The sequence below is a fragment of the Ziziphus jujuba genome, chromosome 11 (assembly GCF_031755915.1).
Source record: "Ziziphus jujuba cultivar Dongzao chromosome 11, ASM3175591v1".
Taxonomy (NCBI): Eukaryota; Viridiplantae; Streptophyta; class Magnoliopsida; order Rosales; family Rhamnaceae; genus Ziziphus; species Ziziphus jujuba.
The window spans coordinates 2,416,814-2,430,833 of NC_083389.1; the positions used below are offsets into that span (position 1 = coordinate 2,416,814).

At 34.4% G+C, this 14,020-nt stretch overlaps 3 pseudogenes; 1 reads left to right on the top strand and 2 right to left on the bottom strand.

Moving 5' to 3' along the window:
* Nucleotides 1-2,140: 2,140 nt before the first annotated feature.
* Nucleotides 2,141-3,644, bottom strand: LOC125419330 (photosystem II CP47 reaction center protein-like; annotated as a pseudogene).
* Nucleotides 3,645-6,362: 2,718 nt separating this feature from the next.
* On the top strand, nt 6,363-9,654 carry LOC132799902 (protein Ycf2-like; annotated as a pseudogene).
* Nucleotides 9,655-11,220: 1,566 nt separating this feature from the next.
* LOC132799839 (NAD(P)H-quinone oxidoreductase subunit 2 A, chloroplastic-like) lies at nt 11,221-13,423 on the bottom strand (annotated as a pseudogene).
* Nucleotides 13,424-14,020: the final 597 nt, after the last annotated feature.

The following is a 14,020-nucleotide window of genomic DNA, read 5'->3' on the forward strand; positions in this document are numbered from 1 at the left end:
ATAGAAAAATGTGTAAATTATAAAACGGAGTCAAAGTGGATTGTCCCACACTAGCACTTCCGCATAATAACTCTACCAAGGGCGATCCTATTACAGGAATAGCTTCTGGCACACCTGTTACAATGTTTACTGCCTAATAACCAATTTGGTCCCGAGGTAAGGAATAACCAGTTACACCAAAAGATGTGGTCAATACACCCAAAACCACACCTGTAACCCAAGTCAATTCGTGAGATTTTTTAAAGCCGATGGTGAGATACACATGAAATACGTGTAAGATCATCATTAGAACCATCATACTGACCGACCATTGAAGAACTGATCGGATTAACCAAACAAAATGTTGACATGAGGAGGAACATATTTATTAGTTATATCATCTGCAATTGCCTGAATCTCAAGATGTTCATCGAACCAATCATAGATTTTATTGGGATAGGTAAACAGAGTGGACCCGCCCTCCCCCCGGCGGAGAGCCGTATATGAGAATTTCATCTCATATGGCTCAAAACATAACACTAAAATACTAATTCAATTGGATATGTGTAATAGAAAGTTAAGTTCAAAACTTCTTAATCCTCTGATTCAATCGTTTATGAAGATACAAAAGAATAAAAATCCAAAAGTTCTTTCTTGTGGTTATAATGCCAAAATATCAAGTCGTCTCATTTGTCTCTATGGTGATGATTATAGGGCTCTTGAATCTTCTTTTTACCTATTTTATATATTTTTTTAATGTGTGTAATGCACCTTTAACTACTGTTTTCTTTATTATTGATATTGATAGAAATTATCTTGTTAAGACCCTATGAATCGGTTAAAACCCTAAATTCATACTAGAACCATGATGATTCGATAACCTTTTCTTTATAAACTAATTCCAAAAATTCCTTGAGTAAGAACTGTTGGATTATCACTTATTCAATGAATAATTGGAATGAATAAAAATCCAACGACACCCTTGTCTTTTGATCAAAATAAGCGTAAATAAGAGTTTGAAAAAATAAAAATATTTTGATTTATAACTTCTAAATCTAACTCCTTGACAAAAAAAAAAAAATGGAAGTCCAGACACGTGGTTTTAATATTAAGGATGAATCATAGTGCTAATAATACTTTGGAATCTACTTCCTATATTCCATGCTTCAGATACTAGAATGAATATCCGATGAAGTAAAACCATCTCTATCAAGATGACAGATGCATTCTCTGTACTATCCATAGGATCAATTATAACAAGTCACCCAATCATATTCTGGAACTGCAGAAACAAAGAAATTTCACGATCGAACTACCAAAACAGAATGGGATAAAAATCAGAGACCTAAATGCTTCACTTTCTATTGAAATGCTAGTTACTAGTTCTTGTGAATCTAAGTCATTCCAATTCCATCCAGCGAAATGGAAGAATTATAAATCTCGAAAATAATAGATAGGAATACCGCAAAAAGGGCCATTGCGATACCCATCAACGGAGTAGTTCCCCACCCAGGAGATACTTTACCATATTCTGAATTCAATGGTTTCAATAAACTCCTTACAGCAGTTCGTCTTGGACCAGATCTAGAACTCCTCTCAACGGTTTGTGTAGCCATAAATCGTATTTTATATTCATTGAGATTTGTTGACTTTGTATACCATTCCGTTGTAAATAAATGATCTTATCATAGACCCATTGTGGTCTTGAAACTATATAATAATGGAAACAGCAACCTTAGTAGCCATCTTTATATTAAGTTTACTTGTAAGTTTTACTGGGTATGCCTTATATACTGCTTTTGGGCAACCCTCTCAACAACTAAGAGATCCATTTGAGGAACACGGAGACTAGTTGAAGTAATGAGCCTCTCAAAATTGGGAGGCTCATTACTTTCAATTGAGATAATAAAAAATCATTTCATCTTTTTAGTTCGAACTTTAGGTGGTTCTCGGAAAAAGATAGCGAAAAAAAAGATAGCGAAACTTTAGGTGGATTCGATCGTGGTTTATATACAATTATAGCTTCCATACCTTTTTATTTGGGATCATCCCATGGATAAAGAAAGAGCAAGAGTCAAAGAAAAGGTAGTGATTCAAATCAAGATTTATCTGGTACCCTACTCACAAAACTAAAAATGAAAAATAACAAAACAATATTCTATCAAATTACTTGTCTTCTTGTAGTTGGATCTCCAAATTTTTGGAATGCTCCAAATTCTACTTAAGCATCCAAATTGGGGTCAATACCAGCAAAAATATCTCTCAACAAGGTTCTAGCACCATGCCAAATGTGTTGGAAGAAAAAGAACAAAGAAAACGAAGCATGTCCAAAAGTAAACCAACCCGTTGGACTGCTACGAAAAACATCGTCGAATTTCAAAGTAGCACAATCTAATTCACAAATTTCACCCAATTAAGAACATCTAGCATATTTTTTCATAGTAGCGAGATCACTATAACTGATTCCGTTGAGTTCGCCGCCATAGAACTTAACAGTTACACCTACTTGTTCGACATTGTATTTCGATTCAGCCCTTCTAAAAAGAAAATCGGCTCTAACAATTCTGTCTCCATCTACTAAAACAACCGGAAATGTTTTAAAAAGAGTAGGCATAGGACCCCGTTATCTCTAAAATAGGGTTTCCTAACAACCTAACAGCAATTCCATCCCCATTGTCCATTGAGGCTGCCCAGAATAATCCTCCTTTTGCTGAATTATTGCCGATGTAATCATAAAAAGCTAATTTTTTAGGAATTTTCAACCAAGCTTCGGATAAACTTTGATTTTGGGCTAGCCTAGCACTAACTCGTCTATATATTTCTTGTTGAAAGTATCCTTGATCCCATTGATAATGAGTGGGACCAAATAATTCAATCGAGGTAGTTGCTGAACCATACCACATAGTTCCAGCAACCACAAAAGCTGTAAAAAAGACAGTAGCAATACTACTGGAAAGGACAGTTTCAATATTTCCCATATGTCCTTTGTATAGATGTTGGGGTGGACGGACGCTAAGATGGAATAGATCCACCAATATGCCCAATGTCCTTGCAGCAATATGATGAGAGGCTATTCCTCCCGGAACAAAAGGATCAAAACCTTCCACACCCCACGCCGGATTTACAGATTGTACCCTTCTGATTAGTCCATAAGGATCGGATACCCATATTCTCAGACCATAGAATCCTGCTACATGAAATGCGCTAAAACCAAAACAAGCTAGCCCTGAAAGAAATAAATGAATTCCAAAGATTTTGGGTAAATCCAAAGATGGTTTTCCTGTACGTTCCTCACAAAATATTTCTAGATCCCAATACACCCAGTGCCACATAGCTGCTAAAAAGCATAAGCCAAAAAACACAATATGTGCACCAGCCACGCCTTCGTAACTCTAAATAACCAGATTTGTTATAGTCCCTCATGTGATACTCCAATCAGCCCATGAATTGGTTATTCCTAAACAAGTGATGAAAGGTATAACAAACATCCTTTGTCTCCACATTGGATGAAGAACAGGGTCAGAGGGATAAAAAAACCCTAATTCGTATACAGCCATTAAACCGACCTAACCAGCAACCAGAGCTGTATGCATTATATGGACAGCAAGCAAATGACTGGGATCATTCAATATGATGGTATGAATAGGACACCAAGGCAAACCCATGGAAATACCCCTCTATCAATGAAAAGTAGACATGAGTGGATTATCTCAGGGAAAGGATTAATATTTGTTCTATTCTTTTAGTAATAATGGAACAATTTTTTTTTGTAGGAACAAAAGGAAGTAGATCTATTCTACACCCGATAAGTACCAATACGTAATGGCAAAAGGATGATACCTTTTATATGAGTGACTGCATTTATATTTTTTTTAATCATTCAAAGGATCTACATGAAAGAATTTTCTTTTAGTATTTCTGTCTTCCTTTTTTATAAACTTATTCGATCTATGGATAAAATAGGATAAGGAAGAATATTATTAAGACAATAAATACATTGTTATGCTTTCACATCAAAGTGAGCTGTAGTAATTAATTTTTATTTCATTTAATGCCTATTGGTGTTCCAAAAGTTCCTTTTTGAAACCCTGGAAAGGAAGATGCATAGTGCGACTTGTCAGATATATTTGGTCATATGGTATTTCCCCGTTCTCTTACCCGATCGAGATATCCTCTCTTTCGCCTAAGAAAGGTTGATTGAATCATCAAAAAATTAGAGCGTGAAATACAATGAAGTGGAATTCAATCTATTTTTTAGGGGTGTATATATATTAATATTCTTAATTATAATAATTTATAAGTTATAGATGGCTTGGTTAGACCGAAAAAATGAAATATAATATTAATATACAGGCTCCGTTTAGAAAAAAAACCAATTGGTAATATATCTATGATTACCATTTATATCATATTCTATTTATAAAGATTTTCCACTCATCATATATAATAATGATATATAATAACGATCTCAAATTGTTAATCAATCGAGTAATGTGATGAATGCATTGAATATTTACTATTTGGTGGGAGACATGGAATAAAAAAAAAAGGGAAGTCGTAGCAAAAAGACGTGGTATTGGAGCATTTGTCCTATATGTGCAAATCCAAATCGGATAGATCTTTACTTGGAGTAGAGCTTAAACCTAGAAAAAGTTCAAGAAGACCGTTCAGGAACAAGAAACTTACATCATGATTTGGATTGGATTCCGATGAAACAATACATCAATGAGAAGTTAGTCCGATAAGTTTAGTGAATTTTTTTTATTTATAGGTTTTTAATTCATATATAAATTAAAACAGGCAAAAACTCATCTTTCCTGAAACATGAAAGAAAAAGCCCCCCTTTGTTACAAGTTAAAAAGAGCCTGCTATAAATATAAAAAAATAAAGAAAGCTAGAATCTACACATTGATTCTTTTTTTTTTTTTTCGCAATTTGTGTTGAGCTGTATACATCAAAAGGTGCATGTATGGTTCATAAGGGATACAATTTTATCCCAATCAATTGACTTTATCGAAAAGATTACTTTTTTAGGCCAACTGATTGATAACGAGATATCAAATCAACTTATTGGTCTTATGCTATATCTCAGTATCGAGGACGATGCCAAAGATCTGTATTTGTTTATAAACTCTCCTGGAGGGTGGCTAATACCTGGAGTAGCTATTTATGATGCTATACAATTTATGCGACCAGATATACTGACAATATGCATAGGATTAGTTGCTTCAATGGCATCTTTTATTCTAGTCAGAGGAGAAATTACCAAATGTCTAGCATTCCCTTACGCTTGGTGCCAATGAGTTTTTTATTGGATTTGAGAGAAAAAACGAAGGCTATGCCATCGTACTATAGGAAATATGAATATTAAGTAATAATAGCATGGCACTTCGAATTCGATATAAAAGGAAAAAATAGTATGAGATAAACAAAGGGTATTTCCAATTTTATCTGATCTATCGGGAGACCTATTTCAGCATCACAAACTTTTTTGTTTTCACACCGAAGATAACAATATTTATGTTATGAAAGAATACGAAAATAAAAAAATAAAAAAATAAAAAAATAAAAAAGTAAAAAAATCTTATTTATTTGTATTGAAAAAAAAGAAGAAGAAATTTTGGGATTGCTAAATAACAAATGAAATAACAAAGCAATAAAGGCATCATAGTATTTTTTAACTGCTCCAAAAGGAAGGGTGGTTAGTGAATCATTTACCTATGTGAATCTGACAGACCCTATATATATGTATATTTTCTATTTTTTTTTCTATTTCCTCGATGCATGGTAAAACAAGGTAAAAGTGAATTCCATTGTAGAGTTGTATGCAATGCGCAAAAGATGCTTGTACGATTGTTTGATTTTATCTTTTTTTCATACTATTTATTTTATTATTCTTTATCTCTTCGACTTTCATCATGCAATATAGAGGAACTATCTATTATGTTATATTATCAGGGTAATGATGCATTAACCTGCTAGTGCTTTTTATGAGGCACATACGGGAGAATTTATCCTGGAAGCAAAAGAACTACTGAAGCTGTGCGAAACCACCACAAAGGTTTATGTACAAAAAACAGGCAAACGTTTATGGTTGTTTTCAAAGCCATGGAAAGAGATATTTTTATGTCAGCAATAGAAGCCTAAGCTCATGGAATTGTTGATCGTGTAGTGGTTAAAAAAAATAACAAGAACTAAAACTAACAGAACAGGGGTTTCACGCAAATCTACAATTTGCTATTTTATCGTCTTACCAGGTTTAATATTCTATTAATTAATAATTAATATATTAATATATACAAATTAATCCATTAATATATAAATGATTCATAATCATCTGGTTAGGATCGATCTAAACCAGCTCATTATGTATATGATTCAACATGCGAACTATTAAACAACTTATTGAAACACAAGACAGTCAATCAAAAATGTCACAAAATCTCCAGCTCTTCGGGGATGTCCTTAGCGATGAGGAACATGTACTAAGGTGTATGTTCAACTCGTTCAAATAACGTGGTAGGCCAAAAGAAAGAAAACAATCGATCCAGTATTAGCGATCAGGACTAATGAATAGGATAGAATGAAAGAAGCCCATTTACTCTCTAAAACTAAAAAAGTTAAATCTAAAAATAAAAAAGATCTACCATATCTTTCTATTGTGCTATCAAATTTATGGTTTTCATTGGTACCAAACCCAATCATTTCAATTTTTAATTTACGACGAGAAAGAATTCCCCATTGGTAGAAAATGGTATCCATTAAGCAAGCAAATCCGATTTAAAAGCCGAAAAGGTTATGCCCTTATTCTTGACTATTGCAAGAACGGACTAACTGGGTCAGCTACTCAGCTAATATTTATAATTAAATACCATTACTGTATTGGTGGGTTTCATTGTGAAAGACCTATTACTAGATAATTATGGGTAGAGCCAAAGAGTGTGAACTGTACAAGTTAGCAATAACATTCATTAAATGAAAGAAGAGGCTCCGGTGTATAGAGAGGACCTCACCGTTTATAAAGAAATCATAGAAACGATGGAACCCACTATACCCATTTATATTTACTACTTTTCGATTTACTGTGTTTTTTTTTTTATACTAGGTATAAAAAAAATTTATTATTTCAAGGTGAAAGCCTATAAAAAAAACCCATGGTCGGGAAGGTTATAGTAGCAAAAACCATTGGAATTTTGTTTTATACATTGGAAGAATCCGTTTTGTTATTAATAAGACTAGAAAAGGGGAAGAAAATAATTGAAATAAAAGAAATCAATTAGTTATTCATCAAAGTTTCATTTATTCAATGACCAGAATTAAACCGAGATATATAGCTCGAAGACGTAGAACAAAAATTCATTTATTTGCCTCAAGCTTTCGAGGGGCTCATTCAAGACTTATTCAGACTATACTCAATAGAAAATAAGAGCTTTGTTTTAGCTCATCGGGATAGAGATAGGCAAAATAGAGATTTACTGCGTTTGTGGATCACTCAAATAAATCCATTAAGTCGAGATAATCATGTATACTATAGTTATAGTAGACTAATACACAATCTGTACAAGGGGCAGTTGCTTCTTAATCATAAAATACTTGCACAAATAGCTATATTAAATAGGAATTGTTTTTATATGATTTCTAATGAGATCATAAAATAAGGAGATTGGAAGGAATCCATTGGAATGTTTTAAATGGAGTTCCCTGGAGAATGAACTCCGGGAAGGTAGAGTAGAAATTAGTATGATAAAATATCATCCTATGAGAAAGTTATCAAAATGAACAAACACGTTCAATAAAAAAAGATTTATTCTTCTTTCCCAATTATTTTTTTTCTTACGACATGATAATCAAACCTGGATTCTCAAAGTTTTTGAACAAAACGTAAATTCGCATTTAAGTTCGGATTGGAATTTTATTTTGATTCAATTGAAGAGTTATTTATTTTTAGTTCTCAGACCAGCAGTTCGAGTGGTTGACTCGCTTCTTTCAAATTGTTTCTCATTATTAAGAAAAGGTACCGAAGATAAAATATGAGCTTGTTTTACAGCAAAGGTAATTAATCGATGTTGTTTTAAAGTCAGTTTATACACCCATCTAGATAATATTTTTCGTTGGTCACTAATAAATCAACTCATTAAACCCATGTTTCGATAATCAATTCGATCCCCTGATTGGATCAGGGGCAAACACCTACGAAAAGATCGCTTGGATTTATCCATGGTTTGTTTATTTTTTATCCCGAAAATCCTACTCTTATTTCGATCAGATCAAAACAAAAAATGATAAAAAATGATTTAGAATTAATTAATAAATAGGATTTGTTTATATTTAATATATGTTATAGAAATGGTTATGTTATATATAATATGTCATTTTTCACCTTCCTTGGATTGGAAGGCGGACACGGAGGCGATCGGTTCGATCTATTTCTTTGTTTCATTGTGAATCATATGTTTGTAACAAAAGGTACAAAATTTTCTCAATTCCAATCGACCGGGCATATTATGTCAATTCAGGAAATGCACATTGATTTTTTATTAACACGGTTTCGAACACAAGCGGTACATTCCAAAATAACCGTTACTCATACATCTTTTCCCTTGGCCATGAACCTCCTCTGGGTTTTGTACAAATGGTACTTTGAACTTGGAACGAGCATGAAGAAATTAACAATACTTCTTTATCTTTTGAGTTTTCTGCCGGATCAATTGCTCAAGACATTTCGTCTCTACTTGAACTCGATGAAAAGAATGGGATCACTTCTTATGGACTCGTTGAGAATGATTCTGATCTAGTTCATGGCCTATTAGAAGTAGAAGGCACTTTAGTGATATCCTCACAGACAGAAATAGATTGCAGCCAGTTTGATAATGATCGAGTGACATTGCTCCTTCGGCCCAAACTAAGGAATCCCTTAGATATGATGCAAAATGGATCTTGTTCTATCATTGATCAAAGATTTCTCTATGAACAATATGAATCAGAATTTGAAGAAGGGGAAGGAGAAGGAGTCCTCGACCCACAACGGATAGAGGAGGATTTATTCAATCACATAGTTTGGCTCCTAGAATATGGCACCCTTGGGGCTTTCTATTTGTTTATATCGAAAGGCCTAATGAATTGGGATTTCCCTATTGGGCCAGGTCATTTCGGGATAAGCAGATCATTTATGATGAAGAGGATGGGGTTCAAGAGAATGATTCAGAGTTCTTGCAGAGTGGGACCATGCAGTACCAGACACAAGATAGATCATCCGAAGAACAAGACTTTTTTTGAATAAGCCAATTCATTTGGGACCCTACAGATCCACTTTTTTCCTATTCAAAGATTAGCCTGTTGTCTCTGTTTTTTCACATTGGGAATTATTTACAGATGGAGAGATGTCAAAGGGGCTTCTTACTTCCCAAACAAATATTCCTGCATCTATATATAAATGCTGGTTTATCAAGAATACGCAAGAAAAGTACTTCAAATTGTTTATTCATCATCAGAGATGGCTTAGAACCAATAGTTCATTATCTAATTGATTTTTCCATTCTAATACTCCATCTGAGATTTATTAATATTTATCAAAGCTGTTCCTATCTAATGGAACGCTATTGGATCAAATGACAAAGATATTGTTGAGAAAAAGATGGCTTTTCCCAGATGAAATTGAAAATTGGATTCATGTAACAAGAGAAAGAGAAAGGTCTCCCATTCCTTAGTTGGAAAGATATGTGGCCATGAAACAGGTATTAAATGGAACAGAATTGACCAGGTGGTAGAGTCATGGAAACACCCGTTTCTTCCATATTTTGGACCTCAGCTCCATGGAACAATATACTACTGCTGAAACATGGAAGAATTGAAATCTTAGATCCAAACATTAGGGATGGAGGGTATGAACTGCCTAAACAAGAATTCTTGAACAGCGACCAACCAGAACTATTACTCACTACATCAAAAAAATTTCCATAAATGAGAGATGTAAATCCATTGGAAAATAAAAAATACACATGTCAGATGAAATGGTTGTCGCTATCTACTACAATAATGAATCATTGGCTTAACTGAATAACTAAATAAAATAGATAGACATTTCTCTTCGTCTTAGGTCGACGGATCTTCTCAATTGACCCCTATATGGATAATACACATTCCAGTTGACTGACTAATTCTAATTGTTTCTAAGCAATCCACAGAGCAGTTCATCCTATTTAGATATTCACGACCAAGAAGTACTGGATTCTATTTATGATAGGCCCTGGAATGCCAATAGGTGTTTATTATTGAATTCACTGATGGGATAGTACCCATTTTGGGAATGTCCAGCGCCAAAGTCACTAAATGGGTAAGTCGCCAATCCCTAAAACGGACTATATAATGTGCTTTATCTACTGGGTTACGGTGCGCGGGGGGGGGGGGGGGGGGGGCATTTTATTAGAGTTTCTGTAGAAGCATATACTCGGGGGGTAGGGTGGGTGTAAGATAGACTTTTTCAAAGCAGACTCCCCATTCATTAGATAGAGTAGATCACCAAGATTTTGTGATCCACTGCCAAACTTATTCCAATTTACTGAGCATTCTCAATATTATGCCTCGAAGAGGACTCGAACCTCCATGCTCTTTAGCATGAGATCTTGAGTCTCGTGTGTCTACCATTTCACCACCAAGGCATCTTGAAAGTGAATCGTATTCCATGAATATGATATCTCTCCAGTGTGATGTATGGAATATATGACAAAGGTGGAGTGTTAAAGTGTTTCTATTGATCGGTCATGTCATATAGGCCCGAATCGGACATCCAATTGCTTTGATTTGAATTATCCAGAGGGTGCCTAATCTTATATTTATATATTATATCAAAAAGATGGACAATCAAACCTATTTCTCAATTCAATAGAAACCCAGAGAGGTGAGGTGAATAGGGTCCTAAATAACAAGAGATATGTAAAAAGCAAGTCCAATTACGCCTATTCCTAATCCTAAATGGAATGTAACAATGTAGGGATCCATATGCGAACACAATATCTATTTAGATACGTTCGAATGACCCCTTCTCATAATTAGAATGTATATAACCCTATTATGGTTTGGTTTGGTATGGAATGAACTTATAATCATGGAATCGACTCGATCATCAGATTATATATTATAAGTTCATAACCCTAGCCCATTCCCATTTTGGACGGAACATATCTTAATTCTTTGATTCCAGTTAGTAAGAGGGATCTTGAACTAAGAAATAGATTCTAGAAGCTAAAAAAGGGTATCCTGAGCAATTTCAATAATCGGGTTCATTGATATTCCTGGTATAGTAGATGCTATCACACATATAATCATATTCAATTCGATGGAATTGTTTGATCTTAAAGGGGATCTTCTATAATTTTACACGTGAGAGGTTATTTCTTGGTTTCGTCCAGTCATTAATAACTTGATTATTTGTAGATAATAGTAGATAGAAACAACGCTCATATGGAGTCCTATTGAAACCAAGAAATATAGGCATGCTTGCCATCCACACCAGAATAAATGAAGTTTTCCAAAAAAACCTACTAGTGGAGGAAGATCTCCTAAGGATAATGGACATAAGGCTAAAGAGAGAGCCAAAAAAGGATCTATCATGTATAATCCTGCATAATCTGAAATGTTATTAGTTCTGGTATGGAGACTAAATGATACAATGCAAGCAAAAGTTTCTAGATTCATGGAGATATAGAACAGCGTATAAGTTATCATGCTTGCATATCCACCATTTGGGTCTCCAACAATTATTCCAATAATTACATATCCAATTTGACAAATGGGCAAACACGCAAGCATACTTTCATGCTTGCTTAAGTAATAGCAATGAGATTCCTCAATATCGTGCTAAGAGTAGCTAGGATTTCCAGAAGAAGATGCCATTCATTTGATGAGAAATAAAGAGGAATATCAAAAATTCGAGTGGCTGAAGCTGAAGCAGCTACTTTCGAAGTAATAGAAAGAAAATCAACAACTGGAGTGCGAGAGTCAGAGTCGAAAAGAGGATTCCTCGCTTCTTTCTCTCATTCAAAACCGTGCATGAGACTTTCATGTCACATGGCTCCTAAGTTATAAAAGAAAGAAGAACTCATCTTATTTCTTTTTTGATTGCCTTCCTTGTGTATGTGTAAGACTAAACCCATACGATTTCTAAAAAGGATTATTAATCCTTAACTTTTCAAGGAATCCTTCATCAGTGGTTGTGAATGACTGATTCTTCTCAATCTTTTCGACCTTGGTTCTGTAGGAGCAAGCCACAAAGATTGAGATATAGAACCATCTGATTTGATTCGTTTTCAATAGCCATGAGATGATCATCTTAGGGTATTCGTTTTCAAAAACTCGTAGTCTCTAAAGGATGAGAACTAACTATTAACATCTACATTGAGAATTCAAGTATTGTATACGTCACTAGTCCGATCCTTTGTAGGAACTACCCATAATAATGAACTTGCAAAATGAATATCTTTATCATAAAAAGATTCATTGTTCTTGATGCTGCTTCACCTTAATTGATATTTGAACAAGTAAACATTATGTTTTGGTCCAAGTGGGGATAGCGTTTCTCTTTTGCATGTCCATGGAGTTTTAAAAAATCCAAACATCTCAGAGGTACATAGAGAGGTAGGAATTTATCGAACGAACCGCACTCCTTCGTATACGTCAGAAGTCCATTGATGAGAAGGGGCTGGGGCTTTTCCTACAGTGATGAATATAAGTGAAATTGAAATTCCTAGGGAGTTATACATTTTTGTATTGATAAGACCATTTACTATTTCTTGAAGCTCGATCTCTCCCCCGGATGAACCATATAGCCAAGAGAAACCATGAACCAGAATAGAAGAGCTTGCCCCACCCATGAGTAAATATTTTGTAGTAGCCTCATTAGACCATACATATTTATATCCAGAAAATAGGTTGGGTCATAAACTGAAACATTTTGGAGCTACAAAGATAGTTATTAAATCGTTAGCACCGCATAAGAACATTCCTCCTAGAGTAGCTGTTAATATGGATAACAGAAACTCTATTATAGCCATTTCTGTACATTCAATGTACTCTACGAATAGAGGAATACATCAAGTTGAATATAGTAAAGTAAGAAATTGAAAGATTTCATTGAAATTGTCCATTTGGAAATTTCCCGAAAAGCTAATCATAAGTTCTTTTCTCAATCGAAACAATAGGGTCGTTATGCTCATTACTAAACTTGTTGAAGAGATGAAATATAAGCAAGGTATATCTTTTTAATCAGAGGTTGAATCGATCATTAGAAGAAGAATTAGGCCAAAAATTAGGATACATTATGGGAAAATGAAACTTCCATCGAAGAGAAGCAAATGAAAGGCTTTCATAAAAATTCTCGTAGAATCGAGAATGAAGTTTTCATTCTGTACATGCCAGATCATGAATTAGTAACTGCATCCAATCTCCAAAAAATCCCACTTGTTTTTAACTTTTTGGAATGGAATTTTTACGGAATCCCTATGAATAGGATCAAACTTTATTCCCTGGTATTTACATGAGATTCCTCTTTCTTATTCGTAAACAAGTCCTCAAGAGGGCTTAGTTGATCCATGATTTATGTTTCGTCTTTCGTTTCCTTTTCATTTATTTCGAGAAATATATTAATCAATTATGATTCTTTATTTTTCTATTGATTCTTTTCCGATCGAGATGTATGGACCCATGGGTCTATGTATCTATATAGATCCTGTTCGTGGATTAACCAAAATGTACAAAAGCTCTATTTGCCTCTGCCATTCTATGAGTTTCTTCCTTTTTGCATATGGCATCGCCACTCCCTTTGGTAGACTAATTCGGAACTTAATTTGAAAACCATATTTCGACCTGAATGTTTATGGGTTGGCCCTCATAACCGAGGAATGGCAAGTGCTTTTCCTTGTGTGGATCCTATTTCAATGGGCATTTGATGGGTCGATCCGCCTACATGTCTTGCTTTTACTGCTATACCGGGAGTTACTTCACGTATTCTTGATGTAAAACAGATAGTGGATTTGTTTTTTTCTTT